This window comes from Haliaeetus albicilla, chromosome 29 (genome assembly GCF_947461875.1).
Source record: "Haliaeetus albicilla chromosome 29, bHalAlb1.1, whole genome shotgun sequence".
Lineage (NCBI taxonomy): Eukaryota > Metazoa > Chordata > Aves > Accipitriformes > Accipitridae > Haliaeetus > Haliaeetus albicilla.
In genome coordinates this window covers 6,978,199-6,994,411 of record NC_091511.1, presented here as the reverse complement: position 1 = coordinate 6,994,411, position 16,213 = coordinate 6,978,199, and the positions used below count along the sequence as shown (strand labels likewise).

General features: G+C 45.6%; 1 long non-coding RNA gene across 2 annotated transcripts; it reads left to right on the top strand.

Moving 5' to 3' along the window:
• The first annotated feature begins 1,014 nt into the window (after positions 1-1,014).
• Positions 1,015-15,992, top strand: LOC138682583 (uncharacterized). Of its 2 annotated transcripts, none has more exons than XR_011322670.1 (3): positions 1,015-2,013; positions 8,102-8,169; positions 15,925-15,992. It is a non-coding gene; the product is annotated as an uncharacterized lncRNA (long non-coding RNA). The 2 variants fall into 2 exon arrangements; XR_011322671.1 differs by lacking the exon at positions 15,925-15,992 and adding an exon at positions 5,496-6,161 and having other exon boundaries at positions 8,102-8,335.
• Positions 15,993-16,213: the final 221 nt, after the last annotated feature.

The following is a 16,213-nucleotide window of genomic DNA, read 5'->3' as shown; positions in this document are numbered from 1 at the left end:
GGGCACGGGGCTGCCGGGCGGCCATGTTGGTCTCTGCGGCCTCTGCTCCACCTGCGGCCCGGCTGAGGTGAGGGCTGGGGCTGCCCGTGAGGCGAGCGAGGCCCTTGGGCTGGCGTGGGGGTGTCTCCTGCCTGCTGGCTGCCCGGGGGAGGGGGCTCTAAGCTGGAGCCGGGCCCGGCTGAGGGAAGGAGAAAAGGGACAGGGTGAGGGGGGTCGCAGCCCTGACTTGGCAGGTTTCACACAGACGCCCTGTTCAGAAAACACAGCCTCTGTGTGGGTCAGCGGTCCCTGCAGAGTTTTGTTATTCATAGCCTTGTTTATAAATACAGGACTTCGCACAGCGGGCTCACACAGTGCTGTGCTTGTTGTAAACTGAATCGCTTTTATCCCGGCTACAGTCTGGAGGGAGCAAGTGCCAGCCGATAAAGATGGAGATGAAAGCAAGCGATACGCTTGTAATGGTGATCCTGCCACAAGGCATGCTGTTTATTGATCAGGGAAAACGCCGCAGTGACTCTCTCAGTGAACAAGGTTGTCGGTGCCATCTCAGTATGTGACACCCAAGGGATTTTTTCCCTCTGCATGTGCTTCTGTGCAGGCATGTGCATGAAACGTAGGTGTTTCTCTGTGCCGTAATGGGGACCGGTGACAGCTGGGTGGGTGGGAACCTGTGCAAGCACGGCAGAAACTTCCTGCAGCTGCCCTGCCATGTGCTTCAGGGTAAAACAGCTCTTCTGGTTGTTTGCTGCCATTGGGAGCTACTGAGGGCACGGGAAGGTATTGGGTTCTTCCTCCCTGCAGTCAGCACTGGTCCTCACTGGGTAGCTTCCCACAGCAGCCAGTGCTGTATGCCCCTCTCCGTTGTTAGGCAAACAGCTGTAGCAGGAAAGTGCGGCATGTTCCTCTGATTCATGCGCTCTCCACCTTGCACAGCAGCACGCTCGAAATACTGAAATGTGCTCTTTTTGTTGCTGCTAACATTCAAAAATCTTGTCTTCGTCTGGTCAGCAAGGTATTTGGAAAACGTCACGGTTGCATTTTGAGAATGAAATAGGTTCCCATCCTTCCCCCTACCCCCCAAACGGCGCAGGATCCAGACCTTCTCCCCCTACCCCGCTATGTGTATGTAGCCTGGCTTTGTTCATTTTGCTGCCTCAGAGCAAGAATATAGCAAACAACTGAGATGTGTGCCGTGTGCTCCAGGCCAAAGACAGTTTTAAGTGTTCCCAGTGTATTGCATGCAGCTGTGCAGCATGGTACATTTTGGAAGGCCCACTGGGATGATGTATCAGAAGTTGCTGAAAATGAGGTGATGCTGGTAGTGGTTTATTTTCAGCGCCTGGTTTGGGAAAGAATATACTCAAATTTTCTAAGATACAGATCTATTAGAGGAAAGGGAGTGCAAGCTAAGGAGCATCATGCTGCATTTATTGCTAAATGTCTGCTTCCCTTTCATTCAAACTAGAAGGTAAACAAAGATTGAATCTGCAACAGAATTGGTTTCCCAGAGTGAGCATTCAAGCACTGGGGAGCAGTTTGCAGGATCAGAACTTCAGCCTGCTCTGGGTTCTGGGTGATAAACCCTCAGGAGAGGAGAGAGAATCCCCACTTTTTTAAATGCAGCTCAACTTATCTTAAGATTTCTTCGTGTTAGATTGTGTTGGCGGTCAGACTCTAAGCACGTGACTGAACTCTTACAAAAATCAAGATATTTAAGGATTATTTACTGTATTAAATCCTCTTACAAGCAGTGCACTCTATTGCCCTGTGGATAGTATAATGTCATGACTGGCAATTTTCCTTTTCTTTTCTAGTACAAGGATGCATGTATGAAGGCAAATCGAGGGTACAAGTGGTGCCCCACAGCAAACCAGCCTGCAAAAACCCAGACATCCACTGTTACAAACAGGAAGAAGCTATGGGCCTTTGCCTCGGACTCTGCAAAAGATTTACCAAGCCTGAGGAAAGTGACAAGAAGTGACAAAATGCCACAGCATAACTTCAGGATGGCAGGTGAGATTTCCATCCATGTTCCTCAAACGTAGCAGCCTCGTTTTGTTTGCAGATGCGGCGCTGGAATTAAACTGCAAGACCAGTTTCCTCTACTGCACCTGGTATTGTACTGCAAATACCTTTCATGTCCCAAATTACGTTGCCAAGACTCTAGTTAAACCTCTGCATAACAGCCTCGAATTTTCCTAAGTGCATGATTGCTTTCAAGAGTCGAGTCCAGACATGTGACATATCATAAGCCATACCCCATTTGGGGTCCAGATTTGATTGATGTTTAGTTCAGGCTTATCTGCTGTTAGAGATTTTCATTTTCTAGTCAAAAAGGGAAATGCTGATGGTGTGCATTCTTTTTCTCTTTCATAGAGTGTTGTACTATGTTTAGTAATTTGCTGTTTACAGAAATAATTTACGGTTGTCTATGAAGTTGGAGGTGTTAACGTTCTTGTGGATGAATGTACCAGTGGAGCTAACTTCCTGTATTTAAATCGAGAGGAGCGTAAGGATAGCTTGGAGGGGTGGATTCTAACCATTTTAAACATTAAAAAAAACCAGCCAAACCATCAAGAAGTGGATTGCCTGAGCTGGGGAAAGGCAGATAATCTCAAACTGATATCCACAAATCGCAGAACTGTAGCAATCATGGAAATAGAAACATCAGTGTTAAGTACTGGCAGCTTAAGAGCCTAACAGTCAAGGTAGAAACTAATTTTTACCCCACCACCCTTTTTTCCTTTTTTTTTTCCTTTTTTTCCATTTTGATGTTTCTGATTTTACGAATACTGCTGTATTTGAAACTTTGTCATATCCTACCTAGTTTATGACAAGTGTGTGGCAGATAGGACTTTTCTGCTTAGAAGGATCGTGAGCTGGAGAGTGGAAGATGGTTTTATGGAACAAGTATAAAAGGAGAAGAAGGTATAAAAAGGCTTGTATGCTTTTTTGCCAGTGTAGTGGTATAAAAATTCCTGTAATGAAATTTCTTCTGGCTATGAAGGAACTGTGAACTGGGATCAAAATAAAGTGTTTCCTGCTACATCGTTATGATATATGGGAGACCAGTTCTGAAAACCTCAAGCCCCTTCATCCCGTTCTGGTTTTGCTACCAGAGGAGTCACTTTTATGCTCCTTCAGGTTTATTGACTTAACAGAGAGAACAAGGAGTAGGTCTTGGTCTAGCTGGCTGCTGTCCCCCACTGCTCCTGCCGGGATATCCAACTGTAGAGCTTCTGAGTCCGGAGAGATCTTGAATCAACACCTATCAGAGCAGAGGACAGAGAACTTAAGAGTTAATGAGGAACTGATCTAATCCATTGTTTTATCTATAGAGCCATTAATTTCTGAAGAAGGCCCTCTTTTGTGCTACATGTGATTTTGAAAGTTTATTTATTTATTTATTTTCTGCTGGCTGACTCAGTGAGCATAGTAATTCACAGGGGTCTCACTCCAGTCCTCGTGCAAGCAAAGGCTGGCTGTTTCATGAGTACAACGATAGCCCATAAAATAACGGCAGCCTCTGCTCGAGATGTTAGCAGCAGCATCTAAATCATGGCAAGTCTGCTGTGCCAAGTGGATTACTGTTTTGTCAGCTATATTCCGGTTTGTGGTAAATACGTGTTGTTGTATTCCTCTCCCCTCGACTTCATGTGAGAGCTCAATTCAGCTCTGACTCTTCTAGCCAGTGCAATGTCTTTTAAAAGCCAGGCTGCATGCTAATTGATGAACTAAAATGTAGCTGAGCAACTGTAGAAACGCCACTGACTGTCTCGCATCTTCAAGGCAGATAGCTTCCTTTGGAGAGGGATTATATGATTCCAGAACAATTCCAGGAAATCTGTTGACTTGTTGGTAGCTGTTAATCCTGTCTTGATTGCTCTTTACATACTAGATGTCATTTTGGAAAATGTAATATGGAGAGAGTAAGATCTTCCTTTCTTTTTCTGAAGTCCCCCACAGGCCATACCTCTCCTTCACTTTTGGCATTCCAACAGTAACCACGCCACGTTTTAAGTTTTGCACATTGACCTACCGTTGTGTCAAGAACCTGAGGTGTGGCACCAGCGTTGGGCATCCGACCTGCAGACCCACTAGTGATGTCCTTGCTCATCCAGCTGGGAAGTTGTACTGGAGCACATTTTTCTCATGGCATGGCTCGCCTGCAAAGACAACTGCTGTTTGCAGGGGAACGTGACCATTGCAGCGCCTACCGTCACAGCTACAGAGCTAAGTGGGCAACAGCTTTCCTATACAAATGTGCCAGATTCCTGATACTTCCACATTTCTGCATCAGGAGAAAACCAGCTGGGCCAAAAAGCTTTTTAGTGAAGTGAAGGGTGGAAAAAAGACACTTCCTAGCATATAGAGATGCAATTTTTGTTTTTAGAAAGAAGCTTCTTTCTGCAGCCAGGTGAAAGGTAGTTGAAACTGGTACCTGCTGGCCACCTTTCTGCTTAGTGCTTCCTCAGTTCTTTCTTTCCTCTGATAGAAAAATTGCAATGATGAACAAGCCAGCCTTCTGAGTTTCTAACCGGACCAATACTAACAAAGAATGTCATTCCCAAATAGTAAGATAGTTGTAAGCTTCATCAAGAGTAAAAGCTGTTGAGAAAGCCATGAATCATCTCCCATTCTGCAAGTCCAATTCTTGACTATTTTCTCACTACTGTTGATTTAACTGTAAATTGCTTTAAAGTAGCACTTAAAATTTGTAATTTGTCATACCAGTAAGTTCTTGGTGCTGTGAGAGAAAGATTGTGCTGAGAAGGCACTATAAACATATGGCAATGTTTGCGTATGTACATTTTGTCTTCCCTTAGATGGAGTTATCTTGTAATTTGAAGCCATAGTGGAAGGATTTTTTTGTCGTATTATGATCAGACATCTAAGTGGCAAGCCCTCTGCTACAGCTGCAGAGTAAGTCGTCAAGTTGCTTCAGCACCAGTTTGAACTTTCACTTTCCAATTAGCTGTCATTGTTTTCCTTCCTTTTTATTTTTATATTTAAATAAACAGTTTAAGTATTTGCTTACTTGGGGAGAAAACAGTCCTGCTATCCTTGTCCTGTTGTGATAAGCTACGTAGCTGAAGGGCAGCAAGCTGAGACCCCCAAGAAGATATTTAGAAGAGAGGGAAGAAGGGGGCCTACAAGAAAGCCGGAGAGGGACTTTAGACAAGGGCACGTAGTGATAGGACAAGGGGTAATAGCTTTAAACTGGAAGAGGGTACATTTAGATTAGATATAAGGAAGAAATTCTTCCCTCCGAGGGTGGTGAGGCACTGGAACAGGTTGCGCAGAGAAGTTGTGGATGCTCCCTCCCTGGAAGTGTTCAAGGCCGGGCTGGATGGGGCTTTGATCACCCTGGTCTAGTGGAAGGTGTCCCTGTCGATGGCAGGGGGGTTGGACCTAGATGCTCTTGAAGGTCGCTTCCAACCCATTCTATGATTCTGTGATTCTGTGATTCTATGTTTCTCTTCTCTGTTCTTCAGCTGGCCAAAACTGAGGAGGGGGAAGAAGAACTACAGGTAGCTAAAGGGAAGCACAGGAGAGCAGCTGGGAGCCAACAGTGTGATGTGGGCATAAGAAAGTGCTACACTGCAGTGTGTCAGGCCAAGTATTTTCAGGAAGTGTGGTGAAGAGTTAATGCCATTGAACAGAGCACAGCTCATCTGACGTGGCTGCCCTGCTGGTCCTTCATGTACAAGAAAGATGACCTCCCTCTGGCATAACTGGAGAAGAGAGCTGCAGGGATTGCTGGGACATGGGCGATGGACATGCGTGATGACATCAGGAGTTCTTGATTTGCTTAGGCTAGAAAAAACAGGTGGAAGAAGAGTGGGGTGACTCCTGTAAATGCAGGAGAGGGAAATACCATTTAGGCAGAACAGTTTTTAGGCTTAAAGGTGTGGGCACCGGAAGACATGTGTACCACCTGGTCCCGAGTAAATTTAAGCTGAAAACTGGAAGAAAACTCTAAATGCTTAGAAGATTTGGGTTCTGCAGCAGCCTTCCGATGGAAGGAAAGCAAGCAGAAAGCAACCAGTCAACCCCTTATTGCTTAATATGGAGTTCAGTAAGTTTATGATGGGCCTGGAGATCTCTTCCAATTTCTCCTTCCTCCAAATCAACTGCCTCTTCAGAAATTGTCTTTCAAGGTATGTGTTGCCTTTTCACATTTTAGTTGCTCTGATGTCCTCTTGTTTGAAGGACTGAACTGTTGCTGATCAAGCATTTTGGTGGCAAAAAGGGCTCTGCTGACAGGATCGCTTCACTTGTGAATTGTGCTTAGGTACTTGCTGACCCTTCCCATTTCCTGTCTCCCTTTCTTCAGTTACTTCTTGTTGCTAGATCCTACACTTCTGATAGTACCTTGTCTCTCTGTAGATGCTTAATACCTTTTGTTCCCCTTTTTATTTAAAAGTAAGAAGTTTAAAAACAAACCCGCCCCCCCACCCCCTTCTACCTGTTCATCACAGTAATGGAAAAAATTATTCCAGTTGAACATTGGGCTTGAAGCCAGATGCTCTTTAGGCTGTATTCTTAAGATAATGAGCCACTCTTCTATCCCTGAGATGATAGTGGATGAGCTTGGTTTATTCCCATTGCTCTCCTCTGCTCCTGCTTACTGGTGTTTTAAGAGAGTGTTGAAAAAACCTACCCTGTGTATGTTAGCGTGAGCTGCTGTCTGAGTGAGAATTTTTGGCAGCATCTGTGGTATGGAAGTAAACAGCAGCAGTGAGTGTTCCCGTGAACTGGACCTTAATCATCTGTAGTGCTAAATCGTTTGGAGGTTTACAGGTACAGGTTTGGTCCATGTCAGCTGAAAAGCTCAACAACTTCCTTGGCACCACTCACGAGTGGGAGCAGGCCAGGGGATTTCCCAGCGGGCATTTTGGATGCAGCTGTTCTGCATCCAAATTTTGCATAACAAAATGCAACCAAATGGCCAAGGGTAATTGTGCCAGTTGGCCTCCATTCCAGGGAATGGTCCCGGGCATGTGTAATTTGTTGTTGTAGAGAGAGGTTTTGTGTAGTTCAGTGAAAGGAAATTGGAAAACGTGAGTGCATGCTTAGCGAGACCTGGGGAAAGTTACGTATCTTTGGTGTCTCATCATTACTGAAGTTGGTCTCTCAGCAATACAGCAAGGATAATGCTTCCCTGTTCTCCTACTGTGGCTGTTGAGTGACACATTTGGGCCACAGACTGTCTCCCTCTCTCTAGATGACACGCTGTTGAATTGGGCCCCTGCACTGCTTCCAAGGCACTCCTCCAAACCCAGACAATTAGTCTTCATGGTGATGAAGAGTAACCACTGTTCTGAGTGGAAAAGCCGCTCCGTGAACAATGCAGTGCCAGTGTTCATTGCTTTCAATTCTTGTTGTTTTCCGAGCTCCTGAGGTGCAGAAAGGCTGGAGGCGAGAAGCTGTCAGCACCAAATAGTTGGAGAAAATACATTTCTATCTCCATTTTACTTTCCTCGATTATATATTGTATTGGCAGGGCAGGTAGGCAGGTAGCTTGCCTGGCCAGTACCTGCGCGGTTCTGGTGCAGAGGATCAAGTGCTTCATGCTTCAGAGCTGTCAGGCTGGCACTTTTCACCACTAAATGCAGCTCTAAATGAAAGCTAAATGAAAATGGAAATTTTGCTTCAGAGCTTGATCGTGTCATTTTGTTCCATCCTTTTACCTGTTCAGTGTCTACAGAAAGGAGCCACTCCTTTGGTAGAAGCATTCACTGAGTTATAAACACGGGTGATATTAGAGCATCTTAGCGTGTATTTATGCATGAGATCATTACAGTTGCTGCTTTAAAGGTATCCATCTCCGTAGTACCTAAAACCTTTGGCAGTAAAATTGTAAATCCACGCAATGGGGTGTGAGGCAGACAAATCCAATTAAATCCTTCAAACAGCTTTGAAAGCCTCTCCCAGAGGGTACAGAAACTGTTTCTGTGATTCTCTTGAACTGCCTTTTATGGCAGCTTGCTTGGAGTGTCTGTTGCAAGTAGTCTTCTGGGGGTTTAATGCTGCAAATGGGAGGTTCTTTAAAGAAGCAAATGAATGAACTGAAGACTTGGTTTTACTCTTTTAACAGATCCGACACAAATGGGAGGCCTGAGTATGCTGCTTCTAGCAGGGGAACATGCCCTGACTGCTCAAGAGGTAAGGAACTCTCTTCCCTCCCTTACCACGAGCCCTCAGTTTAAAGAGAGCTCTGAAGAGAAATACTTGACCAGTGGGAAGTGAAACTGAAGACACATACCTCAGGTGGGACTGAAGGGTGAGCCCTGTGATAGGAGTCTTGTATCCCAGCCGTGAGCGTAGAGGTTGGGCCCAGATTTTATATCGTTTCAGTATTAACTCTGCTGACTGAATATTCGATCAGAGCGGTCAAGTGTGCCCCCTGAGAGGATGTTGTCACAGGTGGAAGGCTTGAAATGCAGTGACTGTGTTAACACACAGGTCATCTGCAAACTGTTTTGGGGAAGGATTTCATCTGCTTGTGTAATGCCTCACACAACTGTGGCCTTGGCACCAACAGCAAAATAAATACCTAATAATTTCCATGTGGTCAGTGTCATTACATATGCATTCTGAAACCATGCAAGTGCTAACAAGCAATCAAAGTGTTGCAGGATATTCCCATTCACTAGGTCTTTCTGCCTAAAAAGAAATTTGTAGTTCAGATGCCATCACAAACATTTTGGTTTTGCAAGCGATTCTAGTAACTAAGTGTTCCAGCATATCTCTAGTAGTGCAGAGACCTCTGGTCTTTCTTTAGACTGGTTAATATTTATGATTTATTTTTTTGGTGAGCTTTGAAAATTGTTCAAAAGGTGGCTTGTATGTTGGGTAAAATAGGTAGTCACTGCCATAAATCTCTAGCCTGCAAAGAAGAGCCGTGGAAGTGAGGAGGGTTTCTTTTTTCTTTTTTCGTTGCTGTTGGGAAGAAAAGCAATAATTAACTCTCTCTATGTGATACCTCCAAATGCGTAGTGCATTTGAGATGGATTGCTCCTGTACTGCCAAGACTGAGCCAAGGCTCCTCAGTGCTTTGCACGCTGGTGTGAGCAATGGAAGTCTTTGTGCAGCTGAGGGTACTGGCTTTCTGTGCTGCAGCATGAAAAACAAGAAACATGAGGGTAAGGCTGGCAGAGAAGTGAAAAGAAAGTGATTATTTTGTGCTGAACGGAGAATGTCTTGAAGTCTTCAAAGTTGGAATCTCTCCGCTTGGAATTTAAAACCTGTTTTTCCTATGCCGTTATGTTTAAATAAGGGGAAAGGTATATTGTAGTCACAGATACTCAGTTCCATTAAGAAGGGTCTTTACCTTCTGAGTTGAGCTTTCTTGGATTTACATGAAAAGTGCCTCAAGCAGTACGATTTCAGATGGCAGTGAAGAAATAAAATCTACGTGTGGATTTAGAGGTGAATCAAAAAGGATGTCTTGTGACTGTTTTAGTATATGAACTTTTAAAATCAGGATTTTTAAAATTTTTTTTTTTTTTTGAGCAAAAGGCCCACTTCCCATGCACCTACTTAAAGCCCATTTTCTCTGGTAGAAGTGTGCAATATGGCTTGTGATGTAATATTTACTTTATGTACGAGCTGTACTGTGCTGTGCTCTTTTGGGCTTGTAGTATTCTTTTGAAACCCGGCCCTCCACATCAAAGAGGCAAGCTATGTAATCTGCTTTCCCCCAAAATGTAGAGCAAAAGAACTGTCATAAATACAGTCTGAACCAAACTAGTGGAGGGATTTGTTGGCTGTTGTTAGAATCATGATGGGCCAGAAATTAGCCCCTACTTACTAATGAGTTACTGTATTTTAATTGTCCTATGCTATCTGGGAAGCAGGTAAGTGTCAGAGCACTTGTGACGGTCTGACAAATTATAGTCAATGTCTCAAACATTTGTTAAAGAACTTTGGTGGAGAAAACGGCCTCTGTAAAAATGCTGGAGTTTTGTGAACTGGACAATGTGGCCGGAGGAGAGGGCCCCACAAAGGGTGGGACCGCGCTTCTCCAAAGCCGCAGTTCCTTATCGTAAGTGACCAGGAGAAGGAGTGCAGCATATGTGCCTGGAGGAGGAGGCCCCACGGAAGATAGGACTGTGCTTCTATCTTAAGCGGTCATGCCAGCAGAAAAAGAGAGGCAACTCCGCAATGAACCCCCCCTCCGCAAAGCTCACCAACCAATTCCAGAGAACCCCGGGAATGGGACTGCGCATGTCGAGACCACCGACTAACACACTATAAATGAAGGGAGAACGAGTTCTCAGTGCGCGCCCTCCGGAACTGGATCTCTATGCTGGCTGGACCAACGCTGGACCCAGGACTGGTGAAACCCTTTTCTCCTCTCTTTCTTTCTCTCTCCCCCCCCTTTCTTTCTTTCTCTCTTTCTCTCTCTCCCTCTTTTCCTTCTCTCTTTTCCACAGTGCCTACACCTCATCCTTTTAAACATAAACCGTTGACCAAGTCTGAGACTAGGAGTGGATCTAGCCGCCCCTGGGTCCTCTTTGAGAAGGAGTCCAGAAAGCAAGGGGGTTTGCTCTGAACCTCGTGACTCAACAGGAGGGCTCTCCTTCTGATACAGTTTCATGTTCCTTTTTCCATTTCTTTTTCTACACCTCCCTTCTCTTTTCAAATAGCGGCTTAAGGACATGTTGCAAGGTTCATATTGATAAGTTCACATGTACTTGGGCAAGGTTAGCTAGGTTGAATAAATGTTGATTGTTGTTTGAACTCCCCTGGTGTCGTTTCACCTTAATTCTGACAAAGGAAATCCACGAACCTGAGTCACTCCAGCTTTGGGACGCGACAGCACTTTCCCAGGGAATAAAACTGCCCCTCTCCGACTCTTTCCGAGGGTCCCCTCTGTAAAATGCTGCATCCTCCAGAACAATCCGGGTGCTTGGTACTCCCGAAGGGACCCAAATGGATGAAGTTCAATCCGCGTGCCAGCAGGAGTTATGTCTCCAGCTGTGCTTCTGTGCACGGAGAAACTTCCTCCGTTTCTTTGCTTGGCAGACCTGCTGCGTCTTCCATTCTCCTCGGCTCCCTTTTGATTCAGTGTTTCAGTGGCGATTAGGTACGGAGCAAATCTTTCTCAGGCTTGTGTTTCCCCAAATGCAGTAGAGATCCTAAAGCTCTTTAGGCTTGGGTAAGTGAACAGCACTTGTGGCTTCCCATCCTCGGGCCTGTGGACAGAGGAGACGTAGGACGTTCACCATTGCGTGCCTATGGGACAACCTATGGTTGGATTTCTCTGCTTCCACTTGAGAGCAGTTTGATGCTCCAGCCAGTGTTTGGGAGGTTAGCAGAACATGCTAGGAGGTGGTATGGCAGGCTCAGTAAGAAAAGCTCAGGAATTAATCGCAGAATTGGTAAGCTGCTTTCCTCTTCAGTGGAGGTTTTTTAGTTCTGTTGCCTTACAGCAGCAGCTCGTGGCCTGCCTGTAGGTCCCTGCCCAGAAGATTTGTGGTGCGGTCCCGGCTGCGTTTGCACTCCCCTTGCAGCGGGGGAGGGCTGTGAGGGGGCCCAGGGGAGGAGGCGATGTGCTGCGGGGGCCGGGCGATGCCCCCCTGTTCCTGCTGGGCTCCAGCTGCGGGCCGGGGCTGGAGGAGCCCCAGGTGCGGGCAGTGAGGCTGATGGGGACGTCCCCTCCCTGTAAAGGGGGGGCTGCCGGTAGAGTGGGGTGCTGCCCCGCTCCGGGTGGCCGTGGCGGGGCTGGTGGTAGCCAAGGGAGGAGTGCAAGCGGTGGCCAGGCTGCAGCTGCCCCAAGGGAGAAGGTGAGCGGGGTCCGAGCGATTGACCAGCAGGTCCCGGAGAAAGCCCCGAGGAGGGCGGGCAGCAGCGGGGCCGGTGGGGTCCATGTTAGAGGTACAGAGCAGTGGTGGCAGCCGGGGAGGGGTCTGCCAAACAGCGGGAGCCGGGACGAAGGTCCAGGTGGCTGCTTGCTCACCGCTCCCCCCAGCCCTGGTTGGCTGGGGAGGAGAAAAGAGAAGGAAAAGCTTGTGGGTCAGGGAGGGATCACTCACCAGTTATGGTCGCAGGCAAAAACCAGACTGAACTTGGGCAAAAAAACCTAAAATCGATTTAATTTGCTACCAATCAAATCAAAACAGCATAATGAGAAGTAAACTCAAGCCCCCTTCTCCCACCCCTCCCCCTTCCCTCCCAGGTTCAACTCCTCGCCCGATTTGGTCCAACTCCTCTCCCCCCGCAGTGCAGGGGGATGGGGAATGGGGTTGGGGTCTGCTCATCCCACCTTGGCTCTGCCGCTCCTTCCTCCTCAGGGGGAGGACTCCTCACTCTTCCCCGGCTCCGGCGTGGGCTCCTCCACAGGCTGCAGGGGCATCCCCTCCTCTGGCGCACCTCCTCCCCTCCTTCTTCACTGACCTTGCTGTCTGCACAGGGGTTTCTCTCCCATCCCACTTGGCAGACTCTGCTGCAGGCTTCCCCAAGGTGATTTTGGTTTTTGCCCGTGACCGTTAACTGGGGAGTGATCCCTCCCTGTCCTTGTGTCAACCCAGGAGCTTTTCTTTCTCTTTTCTGCTCCCCATCCCGGTGGCAGGGAGGAGTGCGCGAGGGGCCTCCTGGTGCTTTGTTGCCGGCTGGGCTGAAGGACCCAGCCAAAGAGCGTAGGAGTCAGTCCAGACTGGCAGAGAAAGGGAAAGGTGGGGGAGCTGGAACAGGGACTGTGGGTCTTGGAAGCAGCCTGTGGGTGCAGTGACCTGCTGATGGTTTTCAGCAGGGGGTTCTTTATTTTCCTGTTCTACAGTGTGTGTATAAGACCAAACTGGTAGTTCCGATTCCTCGTTTCCAAGAGGAAATGGCTGTTGGTGAAGTGTAGTGGTATGGACTGGGTTTGATGAAGTTGCCAGATCTTGTGGTCTGGGTCTGGCTAACTTTGGGGCTTTCACACATGCTCTTCCCTTTCTGGGTTGTTTGGTTTTTTGAGCCCTGTCTTTTGAGAGTGTGTTGGGGTCTCTGGCCGAGTGCTGGGGCAAATACCCTGCAGTTCAAATTGGTTGAACTAATGTTACGCACCTTAAAATGTGTGAAACAGCATAGTGAGTCAAAGCAAAGCACTGCCTCAGCTAATGAATGCCGGTGCCCCGGGGCAGGCAGCAGCAGTTGCTCGGGACAGACTGAGAAACGAAGCACGTGTGGCGTGAGCCGCCTTCTGGTTTTGGACTTCATGTGTCTTGGAGTCATTGCTATGTAATTCTTGAAGCAGCTATTTGTTTTCTAAAAATAGAGCAAACTGATAAATACAAATGAATGGTGTTGTAGATGTTTCTTGTTAGTCAGAGTTATCTCTGTACTTCAGGTTTTTTTCCTTAAAAGGTAGTAGGATATCAAAGAAAAAAATGTCTGTAGGGGCGTGTGTGTGTATGTATGTGTATATATATATATACACACACACACACATACGCACACACACCCCTACAAGCATTTTTTCCTTTCATGTCCTTATCTGTGTGTATGTGTATACACACATCTACAATTTTTGTTCTTTAAAAAATATCCTATTACCTACTCTGTGTTTCTGTGTGTATATGTGTATGTATACATACATATATATTTAAAATGCTTTTTTTTTTAAACCACTTGGAACTCCCTTGGCTATTGAAACTCTTTTTGGTCTTAGTACAGTGCTTCACTTTGTTTTGTTTGTAGGGCCCTGGTCTCGATTTGATTTTTCTAGTATGAGACAGAATATTACTGTCTTTCCAGTAGGTGTTGCCATGAGAGGATCACTAAATACAATGAGTTACAGGGAAGGATTCCACACAAGAAGACTAATGTCAAGAGGGGTGCTGGTTATCAGTTAATAACTTTGGAATAAAGCAGAGCAATATCGGTTTCCTGAAATCCTGTGAAAGACTAATTAATGAAAACTCAGTTTGTTTTGTCAAGCTATCAGTACCATTGTGGGTGTATGTATATATGCATGTGTGTATGTATGTACATGCCTGTATACTGTGGCAGTTTATACAGCAGGCTGTAATAGAAAAGGTCAGTTATTGATGTTTAAGTAACTAGTTGGATAATCGGTGTAACTTCCTAAAGTGTTGCTTACTTAGATAAAGGCAGCAATACTAATATGCTGTTGCATTCATTTAGTGGTTGACTGTCTTTCTGTGCTGACAGGGAGTAGTATTGTGTACAAGGAGGTGTCAAACTGCCGGTGACAAAATCGTAACAGTCTCATGTAAAAATCAAATACTTGAATTGTTAGTTCAGTAAGATGGTGTTTGGGTTTTTTTTCCCTCTAAGGAACTAGACACTTGAGTCTACTTGAGTGTCCTCCAGTTCTGCCGAAACAACATTAGTAAATGGAAAACAACAACAACTCATTAGTAAATGGAAAACTCCTGGTGTGGAAATCCTAGCCCTGATGTTGATCTATTAATTGAAGCATATTGCAGGTCTGTGTGAAGGGCAAAAAGGGTATTTGTATGGACTGAGCTTCAGCTTCCAAACACAGAGGCTGATCTTTCTGCGGAGTCAGCGGTCTTTAGGTTCCTGCAGAGGCACCCCGGAAAGTGTCCCTCTCTACTGAGTCTGGTCTCCCCAGGTGCCTCAGTGTGTGGTCCTAAAGCCTGGTAGTGTGAGTGCCGTTTTCCTCCTTTGTGGTTTTTTTTTTCTCCATAGGAAGCTTTGGACAAATCTCGGAAGAATTTGGACAGTGATGTAAATTCCTCAAGTCTCACATGCTTTTGTGTATTCTGCTTTCAGGGTGCTTTCTTTCAGAGAGAACTTCTCATGGGGAGGGATTCATCCTTGTTGCTGTATGAACCCCACCAGTACTGCAAGCCTGCAAACAAATGGGGCCAGAGAGAACTTGATTTCTAGACTGTTTCAGTGGTTTTATATGGTTGTAGTGATACAGATGCTGAGTTCCAGAATATTACAGTTACATAACAGTCTCATAAAAAACAAATACTTGAACTGTTAGTTCAGTAACATTTTTTGGTTTTGTTCTTGTGGGTTTTCTTTTTGGTTTTGTTTTCAAACCCCAAAAAGCTAATCCTGGAATTTGGTTTTTAATTTAATATAAAAGTTGATCCTTGCATGTCTCCAACCCAACTATCTGCATTGAAAAAAAACATTGTTAGCTAGTAAGCTTGAAGAGAACAGCAGAGGTGATTAGATATGCAAGGGAAAGTTAAGGACCCAATGGAATAGAGGCACAGCATGTGAGATGGAGCTGTGTTGTTCTCAATGTTTTCTGTGTGCTCAAGAGTGGGGGTGTGAGGAGAAGGCTGCCGTGTTCTCTGTTGTGTGATGCTTACAGCAGGATGTAGGCTCTAGTCTCCAGACCTGAGACACCAGGGAAACCTTGTTGAAAGCAAGTAGCAAGCCTCTTGTTCTTGCTAGTGGGAGTAGCAATTCATCCTCCACTACTTTTCTTTCTGCCCTCAAAGAACAGAGAAGGTCTGAAGCAAAGGTGGGTGTGCTCTCAGAAGCACGGTGCTCCTGCAGGCTTTATTTTTCACTATTGCTGTTAATTACTCCTTGGTGATGGAGGCTTCATGTAGCTTTTTCAGTAGAGTGGTGCCTGGAAAGAAATGTTTGCTTCAGGGTCAGAATCGGTGTGGGAGCTGCTGAAGAGAATTGTCAACTCTAGCTTATGCTGTCTAATAATTCATTATTTGGTTGTCTAACAAGATTTATACTTGTAAAGGTTATTTTTGGTTATTTACTGTTGTATTAGTTCTTATTCTACCCGGCACCTTTGTGCTGTATTGCGTTCTATCAAGATCAGTATAAAATGAAAATTTATCTTGATAAGCACGTACAGGCTTATGGATGAGTTCAATGCAGAGTATGCAGCCTGCCTAGTAGAGAGTATGAGTTTGTAAGGACATCTCTAATGCAGAAACTAACTAACTTTTTTTTTTTTAATAGGAGCCGTGAGCTGTGTCCCTAGATGTGTATTTTCATCTTTGGAAAGCAGAGCACACGCTATCACAGGTGCTTTTCTGTTTGTTGCTGTTAAATTTCAAAAATTGCCTAGCAGTTAAGGCTGTTCACTATTCTTCATCTCCTTTAAATGCCTGAAGAAAGAGCAGCAGTGTTTGTAAAACACTTAAAAGCTTTATGTCAAATGAAATGTCCTAGAAATTAGAACTTGAGGAAACTCCCCAGTCCCCTTATTTTGGAGGGTGGGAAGTGCCCTGAACTTTCTGCCAGTTCT